This window comes from Podarcis muralis, chromosome 5 (genome assembly GCF_964188315.1).
Source record: "Podarcis muralis chromosome 5, rPodMur119.hap1.1, whole genome shotgun sequence".
Taxonomy (NCBI): Eukaryota; Metazoa; Chordata; class Lepidosauria; order Squamata; family Lacertidae; genus Podarcis; species Podarcis muralis.
Genome location: NC_135659.1, coordinates 59,931,205 through 59,955,199, shown reverse-complemented (window position 1 = coordinate 59,955,199; position 23,995 = coordinate 59,931,205). Strand labels below are relative to the sequence as shown.

Below are 23,995 nucleotides of genomic sequence, written 5' to 3'. Positions count from 1 at the left end.
TGTAACCTCCTTGGGGCAAGGCTTGATAGTTGGGGAAGTGATCTCTTCCCCAAATAGAAGGGACACTTGGTGGAAAGTTGCTGTCTGGATCTGCCTCTCATAATGAAGAGATCACATTGATGACGTGCATTTAAAAAGGTACACTTGTTCTCACAATTTCATTGTCATGTGCAAGCCTAATGAAGATTGTGGGCGATTCCAGGCCACTTCTGCTAGATGCCATATTCCAGTTTGAAGCTTTTCTAAGGCCGTATTTATCACGCAACCTTTTCCGACGAGTCCGTCTAAACTTCCATATAAGGCTTGTTAAGTGAAATGGATTATATAAAAATCTGAACATTATGTGATGTGCCAGTGATGCTTGCTGTTGTGCCTCCCCCCCCCCCTCTATATGTTTAGGTTATAGCAACCTTGTGGTCAACCGCCTTCTTGTTTTGGGAATAAATTGCTGAGCATTTGGGGAGGGAGGGGGAATGGACATGCCTTTCCCACATAGATTAAAAAACAGCAACAACCCAAGGTCCTTGCTGACAGTAGAAAGCTGCAGTTTGGGGAATTAATCTGCAGCTGTAGTTTTGGTTGTTGAAAACTCAGGGAAATAGATTTATGGCTCAATGCAATTAATGAAAGACAGTATTCATATAGCTAACACGCTGGAAGTTTTTGCTTTAAAAGGCATCAGATTTAGCTGTATGAAGTAGAAATCTGTCAATATGGATGATAAAAATTCATGCATCTGATGAAGTAGATTCCTGTCCATAAAAGTTTATTCAGTAATAAATGTGTTATTCTTTATGGTGCTTTTAGAAGATGATTTTTCCAGGGTAGGAGATGGGCCAATGTTCCCCGTGAGACTTAGGCAAAGGCATCTTCCTATCTTGAGAGCAAAGAGGAGATATGTCAGCCTGTTAGCCCAAGGCATTCCCAGATGTGGCCTTGAGGCTAGATTATCTCTAGCTGTTGCTAAGTGTGTTGTTGTTTTTGACTCCTGCCCAGATTGCGCAATGCACATGACAAATGCGTAAACTGAGCCATTTGCCAAGAGCACAAGCCATAGATTTTGCACACCAGCTGAAAGCTTCACGCTGATTGAAACCTTCTCAGGGGGTGAGGATGTGTGGCATGACAAACTGCACTTGGTGAATGTGACAAATTCCAGAGCCAGTGGAGTGCTGTGGTTGAAGGGCTGGGCTTGCATGGGGGACAGCCATGCTAAAATCCCTGCTCAGCTATGCAGCTGGGTGGCTTTGCAAAAAGCACCTGCCTGTTTACAAAGTTGTTGTGGGATTGAAAGGCTCTTTTGAAGGAAGAGTGGGTTCTAAGTGGAGTTTGGTCCACTGTGTGTGTGATCTGGAGAACAGCTTTCTCAACGAGGGGTTACATAGCTGGTTTGCACCAGCTCATAGTTGCCTTGCTGTTGTGATGCCTTAACTTGAAATGAAGAGAGGAGGGCTTGTATGCATCACCTTTGTTCTAGAGAATTGCAAGGGTCTGGGTTTCTTTTAAAGGTGAAGTAGGCATGGCTAAAATCATGCCCGTCTGCTTTGCCTTTAAGGGCAATCCTGCAGTCAAGAGGTTAAAGCTTTCTGGCAGCATAGGTGGCTGTTAATGATTGATAACAATGATGCTTTCAGTGGGTTTTGAAGGAAAATGTATTCCACCAGCAGCTGCCCCATGAGAAGCAGCAACGCTTAACTAGCAGATTTTGGACCGGAATCCAGAGAGGGAGGGAGGTAAGCAGCCATGTGACAACTGTACATGAATATATTATGGTTCACATCATAACCTACACAAGCATTGGTGTACAATCCTGCTGGTTGTGGATGTGGCTAGCAGCAAAGTTTGTTATTGAGGCAGCTGGGAAAACCCATTGCCTGCCAGTCATATTCACGACCCCCCCCCACACCCCCATCACACTTTATGTTCATTCACTAAAGTCAGGACTTCTCATGTGAACAATGAAATCTGTTTGGAGAATCAGGTCTTAGTGTGAGCACTTGTTCAAACACACAGGCAAGCCTCTGTGGGATCCCTTCTCGACCTTTGATCAATTGCATAACGGGGCCAGTGCCCACATACTTAACAGCTGTGCCTCATTTTCTCTCTGGCATGCTTGTAAGAGAAAAGAAATCCAGATGTTTCAAAAATCATCCAAAAGGCATTGGGCTGAACTAGAAATCCAGAGAGAAGCAGAGTGGTGCTTGTGAGCTGCCATGCCTGGATGCCTGGATTCCCCAATGTTTAGGTGATACCGCAAAACATGCTCCCTTCTTTGATGTTGTGTTGAATCAATTATGGGAGGATCTCTGCCTGATTCCCTGCAAACTGCTGAGACAGTAGTTGGCAAAGTCCTAAACACTGGCTTCTCCAGTGCTCATTTAACAGAGGTAATTTAACATGCAGAGAGGGCCACACTTCAGCTTAGGGATCGAGGAGGGTTCAAAATATACAGTACTGCAAGATTTCATAGAGTTGTGCATCCTGGGTGCACTGGTTTTCAGAGAGGGACTTTAACCACTGAAGAACCCTTTAAACAGCCATCAGACTAGATGAGTGATTCCTTTGGCCCATTCTTTCACTGAGCCAGAGTTATTAAAGATATGCATAAACAGGCAGAGATGTTTATAGATGTTTGTGTATGATAAAAACATGTACGTGGTGGGGGTGGGAGAAAGAAGTGCCATTTTGGCAGCAGACTGTGCCCCTATTATTACAGTACATACATTTGTAGGGTCAGCTCTAGGTGAGAGTTCTGGTGAACCCAATCCTGGCAGTGGACCCTGGTGGATTTATCTGGCAGTGGTGGGCAGAAGTGCTCTCTGAGCAGTAGCAGGTAGCTTTAGTGTATCCATCATTTAATTTCCATGCAGGAACTCCCTCTTCCCTTGCCCTGCTAATCCTTCTCTCCTCTGTCCTCCTGGCAAGCAAAGTTTGGCAGCCCATTGCCAGCCCTGCAAAACCCTTTCAGGCCCAAGGTCTGGAGGTTCCCCACCATGCTAATCCCTCCTGGTATTTTACATGCCTCCGAACAGAAGGAGAGCAGGGGAAAAAGAAGATACAGAAGGCAAAACCCACTAGGTGCCAGAATACTGAATGCCAAATGAATTCCCCAAATGTGTTGAACATGCCAGATCTTGCACAGGGGAAATTAACAATTAAGATAACGAAACCAACACTACAGTCTGATCTGTTCTCCTGTGTGGCTTGGAGTAACTGGGAGGGTTAGTTCAATAACTAAATGGATATGACAACAGCACTTGGCCCACCCTCACAGCATAGAGGAGCTACTGTCGTTATGAACAGAGAAAGGCCCATCAAAAATGCTGATATGACTTTTTAAAAATTAAATTATTATTTTTGGTGGGGAGAAGAGTGCATGGCAGAAACCATAATGGCTTTCCTGCTAATGGGTGTGTTTTGTGCCCTCTCCTGGCAAATGCAAGGCCCACAGGACTGTTGAAACCCCCTAACCCCACTTTTCATTTTAATGGAGAGAAGGGCCCCTCCAGATCCAATATCCTCTTTATTGTGCTTTCATGATGATACGTGCTCATGATGATATCGGGGCAACCACCTGTGGTCCCACTTTCAATTTAGTTTGCAACTGTAGGGCAACTGTAAGGGCAAAATTTTGCAGATGGTTTGAAAAAGAGGAATGGAATGGGGAAAGTGAGTGGAGCAATGAATGTAAACCTTAGCTTTGTATAACAGACCAGTGCCTGCACACACTCACTGAGCCACCGGTCTTTATCCTCTATCCAGATCACTATCAGAGTTCAAGGTCACATTCCAGCCAGGCAAAAACACTCTGGGAGGGTGTGAAACAAGCCTGGTGAAGGGTTTGGGGAAACAGCATGTGGCTGGGGAGAATTCAAAGAGCCAGATAGAGAGGCCTGGATGGCCGCATTTGACCCCGGCACCTGAGATTCCCCACTCTTGCTGTCTTGGATGGGATGGAATAATCTCTGCTTCAGAAATACAGCACTATTGCCCACACTCAAAGGAGGCTCCCTAACAAACTTCTTTAGAATTGCTGCTCTATGCAGGCCTCCTCAGTATGTATCCTAGAAGGCAGCTTCTGGGGTTGAAACGAGCCCAGTGACTTCCTCTGAAGCCATTGGGGTCAGGTCCGCTCTACTCTGCCTTCCCTCCTTCATCTCCATTGGTCCATCTGTCTGCCTGCTTTCCTGCCTCTCTCCCTCTGCTTGCAGTCTTCCCTTCTGCCTCCTTCCTCCCCTCCTGCCTTTCTCCACCTCCTGAAACTCTCACTGGCTCTCTCTGTCTTTTTTCCCTCTGAGCCCCAATTCACTCATGCTTCTAACAGTGCCACCTGCTGAGTGGGGAGCCCCCTCCCCCCCATGCATGCTAGTGCCTGGATTTTCCCACTGAGGCACCAAGAATAGCCTGCACGCCTTGCCTGACTGCACAGATCCTGTGGATGGGTGGGCAGGTTCCTGGCCACCCTGAGCCAGATTGGAGAAGTGCAATCTCAGTGTCTCACTGGGCCTGTGCCATCGGTGGGGGCCAACTTAACCAATCCCCTTCCTTTGAGCTGCCTCTGTTGCAGACATACCCATGCTAACCTAAGGGAGAGGAGGCAGACTCTTTGGAGAGTGGCTCATTCTCACACACTCTAGTAGCAAGCTCTTTAAGAGCGAAGTGTCCCTCCTATTTTAATTCAGAAAAAAAGTGCTTTAGGTCTTGGAAGTTTGTGAAATGCAATCTGTCAAGTGATGCCCACTCATCCCTATATCCTCTTCCTACCCACACTATTGCCCATGGTGCAGGAATGGGAAACTGCATTAAGGAATGCACCCAGCCATTGAGTCCAGGAAAAGACCACCCTAGTGTGTGAGTAAACCATGCAAAAAGTGTGTGAGTGCAGCTGTGATTGATTTAGCCAGAATCTGGCTAGCTCGTGGCTCACATCAAAATTCTGGGTTTTGACTAGACTTTGGTTTTGATGGCACCGAAGGCCAGGGTGGCATAAGATTCCTGCTTTTACCTCTGTTCCACAACCCCTCTATGATCTATAAGTGATGCAAGAATTCAGCTGCCCTTTTGGAAGTTGTCTTGGCTCACTTAGATGTTTAACTTTCTTGGTGATGTTTTTACAGTCTCGCTGCCTTAAACGTAGTTAGTGGCCCCAGGAATGCATGAACTGAAATCCAGGAAGGCTGAACCACCCCTTGCCTCCCATGAGGGGAAGGACAAAGGCCAGCTTCTCTGCCTCACTCGCGTCTCCTTCTCTGTGTGGCTGCACTGTGGTGTGAGTTTCCATAGCTGCCCCGGGGCCTGGGGTTTGGAGTTTGTTTGCGTTGGACAATTGGAAACAGAGAGGAGGGATTTTCTGTACTTATGCGGTTTGCATTCTGCCCGTGAAAAGAAAAATGACCTGCCTAAATGGGGAACCTTGGAGACCACCTGGAAGGCTGGAGCCTTCCAGAGGAGCCTGGCTGGGTGGCCAACCACCTCCAATCTTCTGAGGCCGTCCCTCAGAGATCCCCAGTTGATTTCAGCTATGGCACGTTGAAGTTATGGCGCAATAAGCTGGTGTAGTGATAGTGAAAGGCAACATGTCTTCTGCAACATGCCATTAATGGAATAATAGTCCATTTGTGGTGCATTTATACTGGACCTTCCATGCATCATTTCACTTTATTAGCTGACCTGCAAATCCTCCCCAGTATTACCACATTATTGCCGCCTGTAGAGGCACTCTTGTGCAACAAAAACAGAACCAAAACACACACAAACATTTGTGGTCAGAAAAGTTGCAGGAATGCAGCAGGAAGCAACAGGACACACACTGACTGGAAATGAAGCAGTGTGTCTGCCTCGAAACATTTGCAGGTGCAAGCAGTATGGAGAGCGAGATCACGTATAAGTGCTCTGATGCCATCATAAGAACAAATCATCATGAATGCACAATAAAAAGGACGACTGGAGGCACCCTACTAATTCACTACAACAGATGAGCAACAAGTGTGCAAGCTCTGTGTAATGAACAATTGTTTGGACGCAGATCTATAGTGGCTTGTATGATGAAAGCAGTAGTAGTACAACAGGAATGTCTAGAATCTGGCAGCAGAAGTTGAATACAGGTTTGTGGTTGAGATTTCTCACTAACTCTAAGTAATAACCAGTAATAACCAAGGTTTGTTCCTGGCTGAAGCTACTGATTAGTGAGGAGTGAGATTAACCCTGAACCTGGGCTTGGAAAACTTGCTAAGGCTGCATTCAGATGAGGGGTTTATTGTGTGAGTCTTTCTGGTTATCAAGCTGGTGCTTCAGTCACAATATTCCTTTTGCACTGCAGTACCAGTTGCATTATGGAACTGTGGCTTTTGATGGATTTGTAGGCTGCAATACCACCTCCATTGTCAACACAAAACTCATGATTTTCTGAGCTAACAGGGTTGCAATTTGACTCCCCCCCCCAAAAAAAAAAACAATTAACACAGAAAGAAGCCCTGAGCTTCTGCTAGATTTCCACAAGTTGCTTATAAATGGTGTGAAGGCTCACATAAAACACACAAATCAACAGGTAAGGAAACAATGGGAAGACAGAATAAAGTGTGGTTTAAAGTAAAACACGCTGGAGTAAAAAATGACTGGGAAGGAGCAAACTGGCTGCAAGCTCCTCTCTGGGAACCTGCATATTTGTGCATTCCTGGTAAGCCACAGTTCAGCTCATGTGTTGTGCAAAGCTGGCTGTTTTGTGAAGCCAATGCTGCCAACATGATAAAAACCAAAAGTGCACTGGGTTGCTTCCCTGTACCTTGGAAACTTGTAGGAAGACATTTGCTTTGTTTAATGATGTTTGTTTTTCAGGAATGTGTTGTTTGCAAAACCTCCTGGTAGAAGGGTCCCAAATTCAATTCCCAGCATTCTCCTGGTAAGGCTAGAAGCATCTCCTGCCTGAAATTCTGGAATGCTGCTGCCATTCAACATAGATAGTGCTGAACTAGATGGACCCATTGGCTGGACCCAGTGGCCTGATCCCAGTATAAGGCAGCCGCAACTTGTGATGGGGGGGGGGGTCCATCTTATCCCCACCTCATTCCTATCCTTAGATTCATAGAATCATATTGTAGAGTTGGAAGTCCAAGCCCTACAGTACAGGAATATTTTGCCCAGCATGGGGCTTGAAACCATGACCTTGAGATTCAGAGTCTCATGCTCTACCAACTGAGCTAACTCTTGGTCCCATCAAGCACAGTTGCTACCACTGCCAGCAGGAGGGTGCTGCTACTGCTTCAACCACCACCTCATGGACCGCTGGTGTTGGGCGTCTTCTTGTGTTCCTATGTTTCACGAGTGGGCATGCTCTTCCTGATATCAAGAGAAGATGATGGGGGACATTATGGATGGTGGTTGCTGCTGTTGTTTTATTAGTAGCCTTAGCCTACCTGATCCTAAAAAGTTCCAGGGGGAGTATCAATTCATAAAGCATCACCACCACACAAACCAGTCAGTTAAAGCAACAGAAACGTATTACATACACCAAAGTGAAGAAGCGGAAAGACTAGGATGGGGTATTTTTTTAAAAAAGGCAGCGGGTAGATGGGAATTAGTTTTTCATAGACCATAGAGTTGTAAGGGACCCTGAGGATCTTCTAGTCTAACCCCCTGCCATGCAGGAATCCTGCCCACAGCCATCCCTGGGTGGACTTGAACCACCAACTTTCTGGTTTATAGCTAGACACACTGTGTGATATGCAGAAAGAAGAAGCCCAGATTCCTGGCAGGAAGCTAGGCTTGTTTGCATAGCGCTGAAACATGATTTAGCATTACATCAGAATGTCACCACTCAGTAATCTCTGAGAAGTTCATATCCCCGAGGTTCGGTTCTTCACTTGTGATTACAACATCCCTTAGGATGTTGCCTTATACCAAATTGGACAGTTGGTCCAGCTAGCTGAGTATCATCTACAAAGATGGGCTGCGGTTCTCAGGGTCTCAGATGGGAGTATTTTCTAGCCTCCCAGCCAAAGATACTGGGAGATTAAACCTGGGACTTTCTGCATACAAAGCAGTTGCTCTGCCAGTGCAGTTGCTCTACAGCCCTTAAGAACCTCAGAAGAGCCTTGCTGGATCGGACCAATGGCCCATCTAGTCCAGCATCTTGTTCTCACAGTGGCCAACCAGGTGCCTGTGGGAAGCCCACAAGCAGGACATGAGCACAGGAGCATTCTTCCCTTCTGCAGTCCCAGCAACCATTATTCAGAAGCATACTGCATCCTGCCTACTGTGGATGCAAAGCATAGCCCTTGTGGCTCGCAGCTGTTGATAGTCTTCATCCTCCATCCTTCCGCCTATTCCGCCTGGCCCTATCTAACAGGCTGGTGCGGAACAGAAAGTAAGACTGCCTAGCAATAATATTGCGCGGGAACAAACCCAAGACCGCACTTTGACGGATGCAGGATGCTTTATTGTTGTAGGTCTGTTTTTTCTGTGCTCCCCAAAAAATTCTCCATCCTGTGGTTTCTTCTTACAGTGTTCAGCTTGACTTTAATGAACATGGAATTTAGCTGTTGTTTTCTCTTCTAATGTTTTAAGTCCAGCAGATGGTGATGTTTAAAATTCCCCCAAAATCTGCCAATACCTGGGCCAGGCTTTTAAGGCCTGTGAGCCATATGATGTTTGCACAGAGCCAGAACACGAGCAGGCGCTTGAGCTAATTTTTGGCAAGCCACATCTTCTTGGCTGCCTCGTATCTCGATTCTCAGAAAGGTGCAGCACCACCTACATACACTTTGAGCAACGTCAACAAGGCAGTCCTGCTATTCTCGGACAGCTTCTTTCCCACCCCCAGTGACATAATGGTCATAGGAGGAAACTAGCAGTTGTCTCTGGAATCCTGTATATGGTGGTTCAGTGTATCAGACACTCTTCCTTTTGATGATATAGGTCAGTGGTGGGAGATCCTTTGTGGCCAAGGGCCATGTTCTCTCATAGACAACCTTCTGGGGGCCACATGCTCATAACAGGCAGATCTAGAAGCAAACATGACAGAGCAACAGATGTGATTCTCACTTTTGCAAAACAGACTGCATTCCGGCCCAAAATTGCAGGCTTCTATAAACACACTTTGGAACAGCTTCAGGTACAGAATACAAAATAACATAGAAAGGTACCTGAGTATGGTGTGGAGCAGGGCCTGGGGTATGTGTGGCTAGGGAAGAGGGGCAGGGTCCACATAAAAAGGCTTGGAAGGCCACATTCCCCCTGCCAAGCCTGAGGTTTTCCACCCTGATATAGGTGAATTCAGATGGCCAATCACTAACTGATAAGCCAATGTCCTTTTATCACTCCTCCGTTTCCCTGGATTTCTAAACACCCATTAATAAACCATTATTCCCAGCTTTCAAATATGGTCACATCCATGCCATACATTTATAGCGCATGACTTCCTCCATATAATTATGGGACCTGTAGTTTGCTAAAGGTGCTGCGAATTGCAGCTGTATGGACTTGCATTCCTAGGATCCTTTGGGGGAAGCCGTCAGAGTTGCATACCCGCCAACATTTCTCCGATGAAAATGGGGACGTCCCATTCCATAATGCTAATTTTACGATTTATACCCCACACATCTTACTGGGTTGCCCCAGCACTCCGGGCAGCTTCCAACATATATAAAAACTCAATAAAACATTATGCATGTGTACTGATTGCAACTTATAGCATATTGGATGCTATGTTTCATACAGTTTTAACCGCATGTCACCTTGAAGCTTCAGTGTAAGGTGATGAGTAAATTGAATAATAGCGGTGATGATGAAATGAATGCACAGCTGGATGGAGTCTCCTATATCCTTGTGTGCACAAACAAAGCTCCCACAACAAGCTTTTCTTCGTAGGGCAGGCATCTCAGCACACACCTTCCTATGCATTTGCAGAACTCCTTCCTCCACCAAACCTCTATGGAGTAGACTAAGGCCTGCCCAACAGAGAGGCAGCTGACACCGCCTTTACTATCTTTCAGCTGTCAGGCTAAGTTCATCCTGTTCAGCAGGCTCTTAGTGTTTAATCTGTTTTGTTTGGTTTTCCTATCCTGGCTGGTTTTGTGCATCAGCTACTAGAATTGCTAAACGGCTATATTTTATCTGAATTTGCAATGCAATTGCATCAGCTGTTTGTTTTATTAGTTTTCACCTTTTTGGTAAATTGCTTTAAAGAAATAAGATGAATTAACATGTTGGGGTGGGGTGGGGTGAGTCCCTGCAGTCTGGGGAGCTTCATATATGTTTCCAGATTGCTGGATCAGGTGTTAGGAAAAAAGAGAGAGTAAGATATCATAGGCAAATGCGCTTTAATGCCAAGTGTAAATGTTTCAATTTAGTTGTTAATACTTTGGGATGAGTTAATGATGTATATATCCTGCTGTTGAGCAAGGTTGCCTGATTGAATGAACATTTTATAAAACTCAGGGTTTGCTAAATCAGGTCATCACTCTAGCTGGCAAAGATGAAAATAAGACAGAATAAATGAGAAACAGAGTAGCATGACTCAGACGTTATGAATATGTTCCCCAAGGGCTAGTTATTTGTGCAAGCCATTTAGCCATTTGGGTTTAATTCACAAAGCTGAAGAATCCCTGCCCCCCCATGCTAATCACATGTCTTCTGTTACTGACATTTTTGCTTTGACTCCTGCACTTGAAAATCTCAATTTTGGAATCAACATTCATAGTGTCTCTGTCTGGATCCATCAAAATGGACATGCATGGCTGGGATTTCAAATGAGCGCAAACTTGGGGTGATATCGAGTGTACTTTGGCAGAAAGGAATGTTAGATTTCCAGGCTCCCCATAATAGAGATCCTGTTTTCAGACAGTTCAAATTCTGTGGCATCATCTGTCATGTTCTCCCTGACTACTGCTAGGCTAGATGGTCGCGAAACCCTGTAAATGGGAATGGAACACCTTTGAAAAGCCACTTCCTTAGGATTTATGGGACAATTTAGAAGTGCTCAGATCCTAAAGTGATGGGTGTTGCGGAGGGCCCTCTGACACAGCAGGCTGGCTCCACAGCTGCTATAAATCAGGCAGGGCTCTGTTGCAGGCAAACGGCCACGACAGCTTGCTCCTTGGCTATGAGGTTTGTGTTCTTTGCAAAGAGGATCCAGCTGTAAGTGCCTGGCCCTGCAGGAGACTGGAGGCAGACTGTGACTGCAGGACCATCCGCCTCTCTCACAGCAGCCTCCCTGAGGTTGCGATGCACTGATCAAGGATGGGAGGCCTTGCCGCTACATGCTGCCTGTCGATCTGCCTTGGGAAAATAAATAAGACATGGACCGTGGTATTGTATGGGAAGGAGCATAGGTTGAGCAATGTCCAGCGATAAGATGCTGCCTCTGTCTGCTAAAAAGCACTCCAGGCAAGGAGTAATAAATGCCCATTGGGGGGGGGGGGGGAGGAGAACGAAACAGCAAGCAATCAGATGTCTGTTTATTATTGTACGTTCATGGAATATAATAAATCCACCACCTCTCTCCTTCCCTGCTCTCTGCTGATTGATTCCTCTCCCTGGCCTAGACAAAGCCTTCCCTTTGTGCTCCTGGCCATTTTATCAGGCTACAGACTTCGGGGGGGGGGGGGAGAGAGTCTGTTTCTTTTCCTTGGTATGTTTATCTGCCTTAAACCTGCTGCCCCAGGCTGTGCCCCTTTGTTCAAGGAGCCAGAAGCAGCTGCTGTGCAGATGCCTTCAGGTTGGTACCAGGTGGAGGCAGGATGATGAGGCTTCGTAATCCTCGCTGTATAGAAGGAGATACGGGTTTCTCCCCACCAATACCAGATTTCATGCAACGAAACAACAGCAGCGGGGTAGGTTTGTTGTTGCAGGTACTGAGGACCAGCTTAGGAGGATTAGGTACAGCATTGTTCGGTTTTTCTGTAAAGCGCCTCCCATATGTGCCATCAGTTTAATCAAGGATGTCGCCTTTGCTTTCCTTCCGGTGGGAAATGTTAGCAAGGACGCATGGAGAGGCATTATTGGTGGCTGCTTCCCAAAGGCACAGACACCTCCAGGAGCAGCTGGTGGGGAAGGGCAGTGCAATAGATCTGGCCTCCTTGTTCTGGCATCGCATACCGGGACATTACTGGTACAGAGCAAAGTGACTGCAAGGGTTAAGGAAAAGAGAGCTTAACTGTGATCCTGGGTCCAGATAGCACCTTAGCTTAGCTGCTGCACTGCCCAGAGCTAAAAGGTCTGGGAAGGAGCAAAGCAGAGGCAATCTCCTTCCCAGGAGCTTGCACATTTTCATGAAGCCATTGTTCAGCTTAGCATTATGTGCAAACACAGCCCTCTATCTTGTGCAGAGATCGCCCCAAATGCTATGCTATAATGGCGCTTCTCTCTCTCCCTGCCACCCAATCTCTCCCTGTTTTTCATCTTCACAAGCCCTTAAAATACAGGCGAAGAGCTGAGTTTCAGAAAAAAATGAAGTCATTTGCATAAGTGTGCTGGACAGAAGCACATGCAGAGAGCCTGGAATTGCTCACATGTTGTTGCAAGGGATATCGCATCACTTGATATTCTGCCTTGCATTTATTGATGAGCCTGCAGATCCATGAACCAATATCACACGATTCTCTTATCAGCTGCTGCTTTATGAGCATTCATGTGTAATGTTCATAAATGATCCACCAGCTGTTTCCAGGATACTCAACAGTTCTGTAAACAGAAGGGAGAATATCTCTTTAACTTGGAAGCTTCCCTGTGCCTGCAGCATCTCAGCGAGTGGATGGTTTTCATGCAGTACCTCTTTCTATAAAGTGCTAATTAGTTCCAGGCCATCCTTCAAACAATATGGAGCCAGTGAAGGCTTGCATTTACAATGTTATGCCCCTCCTTCATGCCTGTGAGGCAGCTCCACTCTGGATTTCTGTCTGATGTTGTAAAGATGCATCCTTTTAAAGCATTAGATCTCGTGTTATCTGCTCAGTCTGTTGGCCAAGATGTCACAGAATCACCAAGAGAGTCTAGATTCCAATCTTATGACACAGAAATCTTAGTGGGTGGCTATATTCTTATTTTTAAACCTGCAAAAGGACATTAAATAGGAGATTCCTATCACTTTTAAAACAACAACAACATGGAAGTCACCAGGTGCCAGCACATTTCCAGGATACAGGTCAGGTTTTGATAATAATAAAAAAAGCAGGAGGGTTTAACCCCTGAGTCCCCAGAGTACTTAGTCTGATTAATGCCATCAGTTTTTCAGCACCAAATGCGTTGCAGCAAGTTGAGTGAAATGCAGTCAAATAGGCGAGCAGCTCTTTAATCAGAGGAACGATATGGATTCTGGAGGGAGGGAGAGGAGAGAGGTGAAGAAAAGGATATGAAAACAAAGAGAGAAGCCAACACGCAAGATTGGTTTGGATTCCAGCCATCCTGGCTCCTTAGTTTACGGCAGTCCAGATCTGTGTGTCAAAAACACAGCCGAACCTTCCTGATAAAGAGTTTCAGTTTCTGCTTTTGCAAAGGTTGCAGAAAATTTTAGGCTGCAGGACCCATTCTGTCTTCTAGTGCTTCGTGATCAGAGGCCTCTCTGTCGTGGTGGTTTTTAAATCCTTTTCAAGCGAGACTGGCTCCAGGATTGAGGGTCTCCTCAGAAAAGTGCATTCTTGATGGGCCCCTTGTTTGTTGGTGGGTCGATTTGATGGCAGCAGCAGTGGTGCAATAAGGTGGCAGTTAGGTGGCATTTTCATTGCCCACAAAGTCGTGTTGCTCTGGAACTTGGTAGTAAATGGGTCAGTTCCCAGCTGCCTAACATCTCCATTCCTTATGGGTAGACATTAGCATAGCAGCAGGACCTGTTAAGGTGCTGGACCACCAGCAACCACCCAAGGATGCTGGGTGAGGATGCTGGATTGCTGAAAAGAACATAAGCAGAGCCTGCTGAATTGGGCCAATGGCTGATCTAGTCTGGCATCTTGTTCTCACAGTGGCCAACCAGATGCCTGTAGGAAGCCCACAAGCAGGACTGAAGCAGCTGGAATCCAGAAGCATTACAGCCTCCAAACATGGGGACGGAGCATCGCTATCATGGCTTGTGGCCATCAATAACCTTCTCCTCCATGAAATTGTCCAATCATGGGGTGGCCATGACCTTTCTGCATTGCTTTGAAGCAGTTGAGCCTAGGTGTCTGAACCCTGAAATGAACCTGGAGCCGAGTTGGAGGAAATGTACCGTGTGCATTTAAACATAAGCCAACTGCAGGATGTGCTGGAATTTTATCACGGCCTCAGCACCTCTTCAGAACAAAGGGAAATAATTTCTGTGTTTTGGGGATGCTGAAAAGCTCCGGAATGTGGACCTGGCAGGAATTGGGCAGGCAAGCCCAGTCAAAGGGGGAATAGATAAGGACTTGCACACCAGTTTCCTTGCCAGCATCCTTCTTTTTTATTTAGCACACACCAGGTTCCACTACTGCAATGGCTTTTCATCTTGAGGGAGGGGGGCAGCCCAGCTAGGTTGTTATTTCTCCTGCTTCCAGACAGACTTATCTTGGATATGCAAGAATCTCAGACGTTCCAGCGACTGAGGAGGCTCTGAGGGATGGTTTCCATTAGTGCGTGTGTATATACTATACATTGGGGTGTTGACCAGGGTCAGTTAACTGCATCAATCCTAGCTGTCAGCAGAACATGGATTTGCTCCAGGCTGCCCTCTGTAGGGCTCAGGAGCACATTGTACTAGCCAGACAGACTTTGCAATGTCATAAACCAATTTAATTTTGAAAACCAGATCTGGAATCTGTTAAGATAAGATTCTGAGGGCAGTTGTTCCAAGGTTAAGGTTATGATCAGATTTTTTTTTTTTTAAAAAAGCAAATGTTTCTTTTAGGCTAACATTTAAAAATCAGGGTAATGATTTGCTCTTCAAAATAAGTGATTAACCCTCAAATCAATTTAACATTACAGGAAAACTCTTAGACAAGCAGGGAAAACTTTTCTTCTGAAGGTAAAACTACAGTTTTATTTATTTATTACTCATTTATTTTATTCCTTCAAGGAGTTCAAGGTGGCATATACAGTATGGTTCTCTTCCTAATTTTATCCCCAGAACAACCCTGCGAGGTTAGGCTAGGCTGAGAGACCGTTACTGACTCAAGGTTACCCAATGAGTTTCATAGCAGGGATTTGAACCCTGGCATCCCAGGTACTAGTCCGACACTCTAACCACTACACCACACCAGGTGAGATTTTTATGTTCATCCACCATATATTAAACAGCTGAGAGTCAGCTCAGTTAAACGGTACCCTGTGAGCAAAAGACAGGCACTTCCTGTGTAGATTTTTTTAAAAAACATGTTATACTTATGGAATTTGAGGGTGTTTTATTGATGTACAACTAGGTTCTCCGATTTGTAGGATGTCATTAGTGACATTTTGCAAATCAGAGAACTGAGTCACTTTTAAACCATAACTCCGCTGAAATGCTTTGCTGAGGCTTACGGTGAGAAAAATGTATATGTAAAAGGTGCACCTGAGAATTGAAATGAAGAAGATTCCATTTAACATGTGTCTTTCCTAGTGCCTGCTTCCTGGAGCTCAGCTCTAAGGACTGGCAGCGCTGGCTGCGGAAGTGCCCTGCCCTTGTGTGCTGAGGGCTTTTTGCGTCTTTGTTCCTTCCATTGTTAACTTTCCTCCCCAGAGTACTCTGCTTGTTAATTTGCAACACAGGAATTTCAGACAGCAAATAAAAGCAAAGGATAACCAGCCACACAGGTTCAAATGGTAGCCAGGAGGATTTATCTACTTTTGTGTAATAGGAAGTTCTGAAATGGGCCACAGCAGCAAACACAGATAAGCCTTTCGGAGCCCAAACATTTGCTTTTGTAACCCTTTCCTAGTCAGTCAATTGCACACCATGAATTGAAATAAACCATGCAGAACGGCGAGACACACTTACATTCTGTATTTATTTATTTTTTACTAATTTCTTTTTTTTAAAATGGATTTTGCCAGATTGAAATGATCTTTGATTTTGATCCTAATAATCTCTGCTGCAAGCATGGAGCCTGCTTAGAGCAGGAACAATCACCTTCTACCTAATAGGATTAACTTTATGGCTAGTTGAAACCCATCTTAGGGCTTGCTTGCTTAAGACTTCTTGTGTTGGCGCTTCCTGCTTAATACTCCCTGGCTATTCCACTGTGCAGCATTAGCAACATGGCCTAGGTGCTTCCAGATGGGGGTTTATTCTGGGATTGGTGCATGCAAATTTTCCACAGTATTCACATAATTTAATCTGGATTTAGACTTTCCATGGAAAATCTGATGATTATTTTTTTTAAACCAACAACAACAATCCACAATGTGTTGCCAGCCATCCATTTGCAATACAGTGGTACCTCGGGTTACATACGCTTCAGGTTACAGACTCCGCTAACCCAGAAGTATTACCTTGGATTAAGAACTTTGCTTCAGGATGAGAACAGAAATCGTGCAGCAGCGGTGTGGCAGCAGCATTAGCTAAAGTGGTGCTTCAGGTTAAGAACAGTTTCAGGTTAAGTACAGACCTCCGGAATGAATTAAGTACTTAACCTGAGGTACCACTGTATTAAGTCCCTACCTGGAAGAACCCTTTGCCTCTCTCTCAGAGCTGAATTCCTGTCATAACCTCCTGCCTATTAGACCCCCTTCTTAACAGTACAGAAGCCTGGGGCCTCTTGCTTGGGCATGGCTATTGCAGACCGTCTTCTTCCTTCACTAAGCAAATCTTTGGCCCCCTCTGCTTCCAGATTGCCATGCTCCGTGCGCTGCTTTTTGCCAGCATCTGCGCATCATGCTCCACCTCACACCCTGGAGTTGCGAAGCAAAGCAACAGATTTTATTCACGAGCCACGCGCCTCTTTGCTGTGGCCTGGGATGGCCCAGAATGAGCCTCGCCCCAGGCCACTGAATCTCTAAGGAAAGCTTTCTGGTTCCTCCTCCCAGGAACAGAGGCATGTTTTGTGTCTGCCAGCCAGCCCAGCTCAAGGAAATGGTGATGCAAGAAGGGGAAAACACCTGCCGCAGGCCCAGGCTTGTGCAACCTGAGTTACTGCATATTTTTAGCATATTTTTAGTCTTGGCAGCATAAATGGAGTGGCTTGCCTGTTCTAACAATAACCACCACCATCTCAAACCACCCAGATTTTTTGTTGTTTTGGTTAATGCTGCACTAGTGTTATATTTTCTTTCTTTCTACAATTGCATATGGCACTAATTCAGGGGTGGGGAATCTTTTTCAGTCTGAGGGCCACTTTCCTTAGTGGGTAATCTTCCTGGGAGGACTTGGCTCATGGAAGAAGAGGGAGAAAGGGTCACTACTAGCAGTGTCCTGCCACACAGAGCAGCCCTGCTGGTCAGGCCAAAGGCCCAATCTAGTCCAGCATCCTGTTCTCACAGTGGCCAACCAAATACCTATGGGAAGCCCACCAGCAGGACATGAGGGCAACATTTGTGATTCCTCACAAGTGGTAAATAGAGGTCTACTGCCTCCAAATACTGCTAGTGAGCCTCTTCTTCCCCCAAACCATTTGTAAATGTTGTAGGCTGTTGCACAAGTCTGCTGATCCATGCTGCCCCTGGGCCATGCCATTCGATCTGTCTCACTAAGTCTGTAATAATCTTAGCCTTGTTTTCAAAAGGGGGAGGATTGCAGGTTGTGAGTCCCTGGCATGCTGTTCCCTGTGCTTCCAGTGCAATTAAAAGAGGATACCCAGTTACCTACGTGAGTGGTCAACAGCAGAAGCAATTAGCAGGGGAAGGTGTAGCTGTGGGGCATGTGAGTCAGAAAGAAAGGGAAGACATGCGGGTGACCCAGCTAGGAGCCAGTCTAGCAGCTTGCTGAGTGCCATCAGCGCTGCAGTGACTGGCTGTCGGTTAACTTTTTTTGTCTGAGGTGCTTCATGGCATTTCTTCATGGAGGTGAACAGTGCAGGGCTCTCTGCTTTTACACAGTGCTGATCCCCAATGCCTAGTGAGGACAGCAGGCTGAAAGGTGCAGAAGAAAGAGGTGCCCAGGAGCTCTGTGAGAAAGGGGCACTGGACGACTGCATTGGCATAGGCAGCTGGTTGCTGAGACATGTGTAAAGGATAAAAATCTGCACTGAGTGGTGGAGAGATGAAGATCTGCACTGAGGAACTTCTGTTCTAGCAGGAGGGCTCCGCCTGTTTTGTTAACTGGATTCATACAACGGACTTCACATGCATATTTTGACACCTGAGGTGTATGTTTTTACAACCCACCTTATTGTAAGTTGTTTTTATTTCATTTTAGTTATGACATTTGTATACCACCTTTTCCTTCAAGGAGCTGAAGGCTTCATATGTAGTTCTCCTCTCCCCATTTTATCCTCATGGCAACCCTGTGAGGTGGGTTGGGCTGAGAGACAGTGACTGGCCCAAGCTCACCCAGTGAGCTTCATGGCTGAGGAGGGATTCGAACCCTGGTCTCCCAGGTCGTAGTCCAACACTCTAAAGTGGCCTCAAATAAGTATCTGCATGTGTATCTCTGAATCTGAATCTGAATCTATCTGTACTGTGATGGCCCAAGGGAGAGAGCATCTATAGAACCCATCAGTGATCCCTGTCTCTCCAGGAACACATGCATCTATTCTCAATTTGACTGCAGAAATCACAGAACCGTACCCACACAGGATGCCTTTATTTATTAAGGGTTACATAAGGTTGATATTTATGGGCACAGAAATTATATTTATGCAGGCTGTAGGTGATGTTTATGAAGAGCTATGGATAGATCACTGGAGTGTCTAGCCTTGGAGTCAGACTTTGCGGTTTACCTGAGTCAATTGAGCCAAGATGAAGATGAGATTCCATGAAACGGAGCAATTTAAATCACCACCTATAAATCCCAACTTCGGAAGGTGATGGCTTATGCCTCCCTACATAGCAAGTGGTAGATATTTCCTCTCACTCATCCAGATCTTTCCAATGGCAGGAAGGGCATGGAAATGAAGTGTGCACTATTAAGCTTATCAACCTGGTGATATTTTTAATGAAAGGCCTGTGGCTTTTTTATTTTATTCTAGGAATTTAATGGGAAGGCTGGAAAAGAATCAGAAGTTGCAAATGGCAGAGTTTAGTGATGGGTGTGTGTGTGTTTATGTAGAGAATCCCATCTGTGGGTTTCAGCCAGTTCTAAAACAGCACTATCAGCTTGGGGTCAGGTGTGCGTGCCAATGGGTTTGTTTTTAGCACTGCTTGTTGCATCAGCCAATGTGCAGGAACCATGTGTTCCCAACCATGGACTGTACTGAAGATAAGGACACTGTGGCTAATAACCTTAACTTCTGGGCCCCCGTGGGTGTCAAATGGGCAGCACACTGTGCCTGTTTTGAGAACAGATTGGAACAGGAAGCCACTTGTAGCAACGTATTGATAGCTCATCGTGTTGCCATAATGGTTGCAACAACTGTGGACTTAAGCACTTCGAACATTAACAAAGCCCCTTTTGGGGAGGCAGGTCTATTTTTCTCAAGGAAGAAAAAGAGCCCATCTATGCTTGTGCTTGGAGATGACAGGATGGGTCATGCTGCAAGGAGATGCGTAGGTCGGATAGCCTAATTTGTGAGGGCTGGTGAGAGGAGCTGTCCCTTTCATCCCCCTGATACTCTCCGTAAGAAAGAGGCAGCTGCGGAGGTAATAAATTTTGTGTGAAGGTGACCTTCTTTTACTTGTCAGCCCTATTTCCTTAGGCTGAAACTTATTCTGTGCTCAGGCAGAGGCAAAAGAATCACCTCCACCTTCCTTTCAAAGAAATGCCACGTTTCAGAAATGCCCAATGGAACACCAGGGTTGCCCCTTATATTTCAGCATTACGACTACACTGAACAACGGAGGCCAGATCTCTTTGTCTGTAGAAGTCATTAGGGGCATTCCCACATTCAATGAAGATTTAATATGTGCACATTACTAGTAGAGCTGTACACTTGGATAGTAAGTCACATGCTTGTGTACCTGACTCCACAGTAGCTGAGCTGCACAAATGAACAAGTGTGCACTCTTTTACACAAACACTTGTACATGTGTAGAGGCAGCTTGTGACTGTGTTCAATGTCATGTGTGAAAAATACTATTGTGATACCTTCACTCAAAATTTATTACCCCTGCAATTATCTTCTTTTTAAAAAGAAAGAGATTTTGTGTGAGAGAGAAGGAAGGAGAAAGAAAGAAAGAAATGAAAGAAAGAAAGAAAGAAAGAAAGAAAGAAAGAAAGAAAGAAAGAAAGAAAGAAAGAAAGAAAGAAAGAGAGGGAGGGAGGGAGGAAAGCTTGCTGCCACCTGCCCCTCTCTAGCCTTCATAAACAATGTGGTAATAGGCTAGGCCAGGTATCTTCAACCTTTTAGAGACCCAGGACCCAAATATGCATTCAGGGATCCATTCCTTAATCCTTCACCATTTATATATGCGTGGTGGTGGTGCTCCTGTTGTGACCCAGCTTGGATTAGGGCGTGACCCACTAGTGGGTCCCAACCCATCACCTGAAGACCAGTGGACCTGAAGGTCATGTGGTGCTGCAACATTCAGTGAAATTTACTTGCCTGTGAATCCCCTTGTTGTGTGACACAGCCTGTGATACCATCTCCAGATGTTTCCTGCCTGACTTTTCAAAGGGGCCTGCAGGGAATAGCTCTGCCCCCTCAATGACACTGTGGGTGCTGGTAAAACTCCCAAGTCAGCATGCCGTGGGCTGAGTCTGAAAGGGGTGTTTGTGTGTGAGCCCTTTGTGTTTTCATTGTGCAATGTGTCCCCATCACAAGGATGAGGCTATGGTTATCATTAAGAAGTGAATTAAGAAAGAATACTCTGCACATGTTCGGAAGTATTTTCTTTGTAACTACTTCACATTCGTAAACTACGCTTCACATTCATAAACTATGCTACCACTCTAGGAAGTAAACCCTGGTAAGTCATAAAGGGGTTACAATCAGCCAGCGCCATGGCCTGGAGATATTCACATGGGTAGTGAAAAAATGCTTCATACTTGCTTCTCTGTTAGCCGTGTGTTATAATATTGATTTGTTTAAATTAATTTTAAAGGATTTTTTTTCCTGTCAAAGAAGAGAGTGTGTATGCAAAATTCCACACCTTCTCCTTTAAATCCAAAACTACAAAGCCTTTACAGATGTGCGCTAGGAAATGTTACTATTGGAAAGCTTGCAGCCGATAACAGGGTCAATATAAGGACCTTTCCTTATTGGCTTGCAGACTAGAACTAATCAGGCTTATTGGAAGGTCTTTCCTCCAGGTGATCTTTTTTGTTTGTTGTTCAATAAATGCACAGTTGTTACTTATTAGATGTAGGGACCCTTTCTCAACTTGGTGCCCTCCATACATATTGGATTACAATTCACATCACCACCAACTATTAGCTCTGCTGGCTGGGGATGATGGAGGTTGGAGTACATCAACATCTGAAGGGCTACAGGTTCTCTGTACCTGCTGCAGGGAATGCAGATTTGTTCTCTCAAAGCAGGGTGTCTAACACTTCTCCTAGGATGTACAAAAAAGTGACTGTATTCATATGTAGTAATAAACTATGTTTATTATTATATGAGTGAGCCTTAGGCTCATACATCCTCCTTGTTAGCGAAGTCATATATAGAACACAGATGGAACTCAGAGAGAAAAGTCACTTTACTGAGGAAACTGAACAGAAGAGTGCATAATTTGAGGAGAAGTAAACAGACAGGTTTTGTCTTTCTTAGTTCTGGCCGTGTACATAGCAAGGAGACATTCAACCAAACATACAGACAGGGCCGTCTTTAGCAGATGCTGCGCTGGGGTGCAAATATCCGCTCAGCGCCCCCCAATTACCACAGATAGTGGGCGGTGGTGGTGAAGCTGCGCACTGCCAGCCATGGGGTGTGTGTGTGCGCGCAACTCTCCCCCATGCTGCTGCAGGAGAGCAATCCCCGCAGAGGCTTGGGAGGGAAGCCGCGTGCCTGCCAGCCATATGTTTGACAGGGCGCAGCTGGTGGGCATGCAGGGAAAGGGGAGGCCGCTGGCAAAGCCATGCAGCTCCCCCACTCGCTGGGGCGCCCCTGAGAGGCCGGCGCCCTGGCGCAATGAACCACCAAGCCGAAAAGACGGCTCTGCATACAGAGGAAAACTTTCTCAGAACTTCACAGCCAATTAGAGCACATGCTACCCTTGGTGAGGATCATGCCACTGTGCTTGGTTGCTCAGCAATACCTCCACCTGCTCCTCTGCTTGGCTAGTTGACTTTAACATTAACAAAATTCACCCTTAAATTACAAACTGAATGATCCCAGTTGTTTCACCTTGCCTCAATTCTCCTCTGCAAGATGATTGGAAAGTTTCACTTACGTTGTTGATTAACTGCAGTTTAATGTTATGCCCAAACCCTAAGCTGTGGTTAATCTAAGGTTACCAGATTTTTTCCAATTAATCCGGGGGCACTTTTCAACTTCCTACTAAATAGATGGATTTTGTGAGGGGACTGATTTGTAAATCTGGGGACTGTCCCCAGGAAATGGGGACGTCTGGTAACCTTAGGTTATCTCAGTTATGGTTTATTATAACGTCTGCTTCTGAAACCAATGTTTGAAATCAACTTATATCAGTAAGCCATAGTTAAAGACTAGCCACAGTTTATGCAGGTTCAGACATAACACTAAATGCAGCTAGTTACAAAGAGAACTGAATTTTTCCCATTCCCCACGCTGAGACCTCTGGGTATAGGGTGGTATAAAAATTCAATCAATCAATCAATCAATCAATCAATCAATCAATCAATCAATAATCTCCTCCTTGCAGCTGCAATGGGAGAAGAAACGAAGTGGGAGAGCACATGAGCCTGAGGCTTGTTCATGTAATAATAGACCACAATGTACCATTTCCTGTGAATTCAGCCTGCATTGTGATGTTGAGAAAAATACAGTTCTTCCCCTAGCTAAGTCATGCAGTGCACTTCCAAGTGGCATGTGATATTTGGTACCGCAAGCCTGCCATCCTCAGTGACGAGTGATGCTGCTCACTAATAGATATTTTTGACCTTTAAAGATACGGTAAGTTACCTATTTTGAAGCTGAGTGCAGTCCACCCACACTGTGCCAGTAGGACCATTTGCCAATCTCTTTCTCTCAAAACAGGAAATACTAGCAAGGTGATCTTTCCACCACCCCCTTACTGCAATATCTTGCATTTCATGAACCTCCTGATTAAAACAACTGGTTTTTTGTTGCCTGTTTAGGTCTTTGAGTGTTGTGCTGTTAAATCGTGGGCCAGGAATCTTTTTCAGCCTAGGGGCCACATACTCTTCTGTACAACCTTCTAGGGGCCGCATGCCAGGGCTTGGTGGGGCCAGAGGCAAAAGTGGCGAGAGTAACAAATGTGACTTTTACCTTTGTACAGTAGGCTAGTATATCCTCCCTTTTTCTTTCTTGTATTAAAAAATCAATCAGTAAAAATGATTTTTTTTAGATCAATTCATTTATTAAACTCTGTACAGGAGAACTGTGTTTATAGCAGTGTAGGTTTTAAATTACAGTCAGAAAGCTTTTAGTGATAATTTTATCTGTAAACTGCTTTGAGGTTTTCCTACAATCAAGCGGTATATCAATTTTATGAAATAATAAAAGAAAACAAATAAAAGAAAAACATAATAAAGAAAAGAAAAAAGTGTGTGTTTTGGCCTCTGCGATCTTGCGTGGGTGAAAGACACACAACCCAGTTTTGGGATTCAGCATGCTGGAAGGTATGAGTCTATTCCCCTCCATTCTGTTGAGAGAGGATAATGTGCCACTAAGGTTTCTTTAGGAAGAGCGCCAATATATACTACCAAGCTTTTTTTAAAAAAATAAATAAATATATAATGTATGCATTTTAAAATATCTGAAATGGCTCTGAGATTTACTGCCTTCATCAATTTCTATTTCAAATGTCATTGAATGGCTTGAGGGAGAATCCTCACCCCCACTTTGCCTTCCTTAAGTCTGACTGGTTTGATTGT

The 23,995-nt window shown here is 45.2% G+C and overlaps 1 protein-coding gene and 1 non-coding gene across 25 annotated transcripts in view; one reads left to right on the top strand and one right to left on the bottom strand.

Annotated features, from left to right (window-relative positions):
- PLEKHA6 (pleckstrin homology domain containing A6) overlaps window positions 1-23,995 on the top strand; it is a 191,081-nt gene that overhangs the window by 90,214 nt on the left and 76,872 nt on the right. The window lies entirely within an intron of this gene.
- TRNAQ-CUG (transfer RNA glutamine (anticodon CUG)) lies at window positions 7,134-7,209 on the bottom strand. Its single transcript has one exon. It is a non-coding gene; the product is annotated as a tRNA-Gln (tRNA).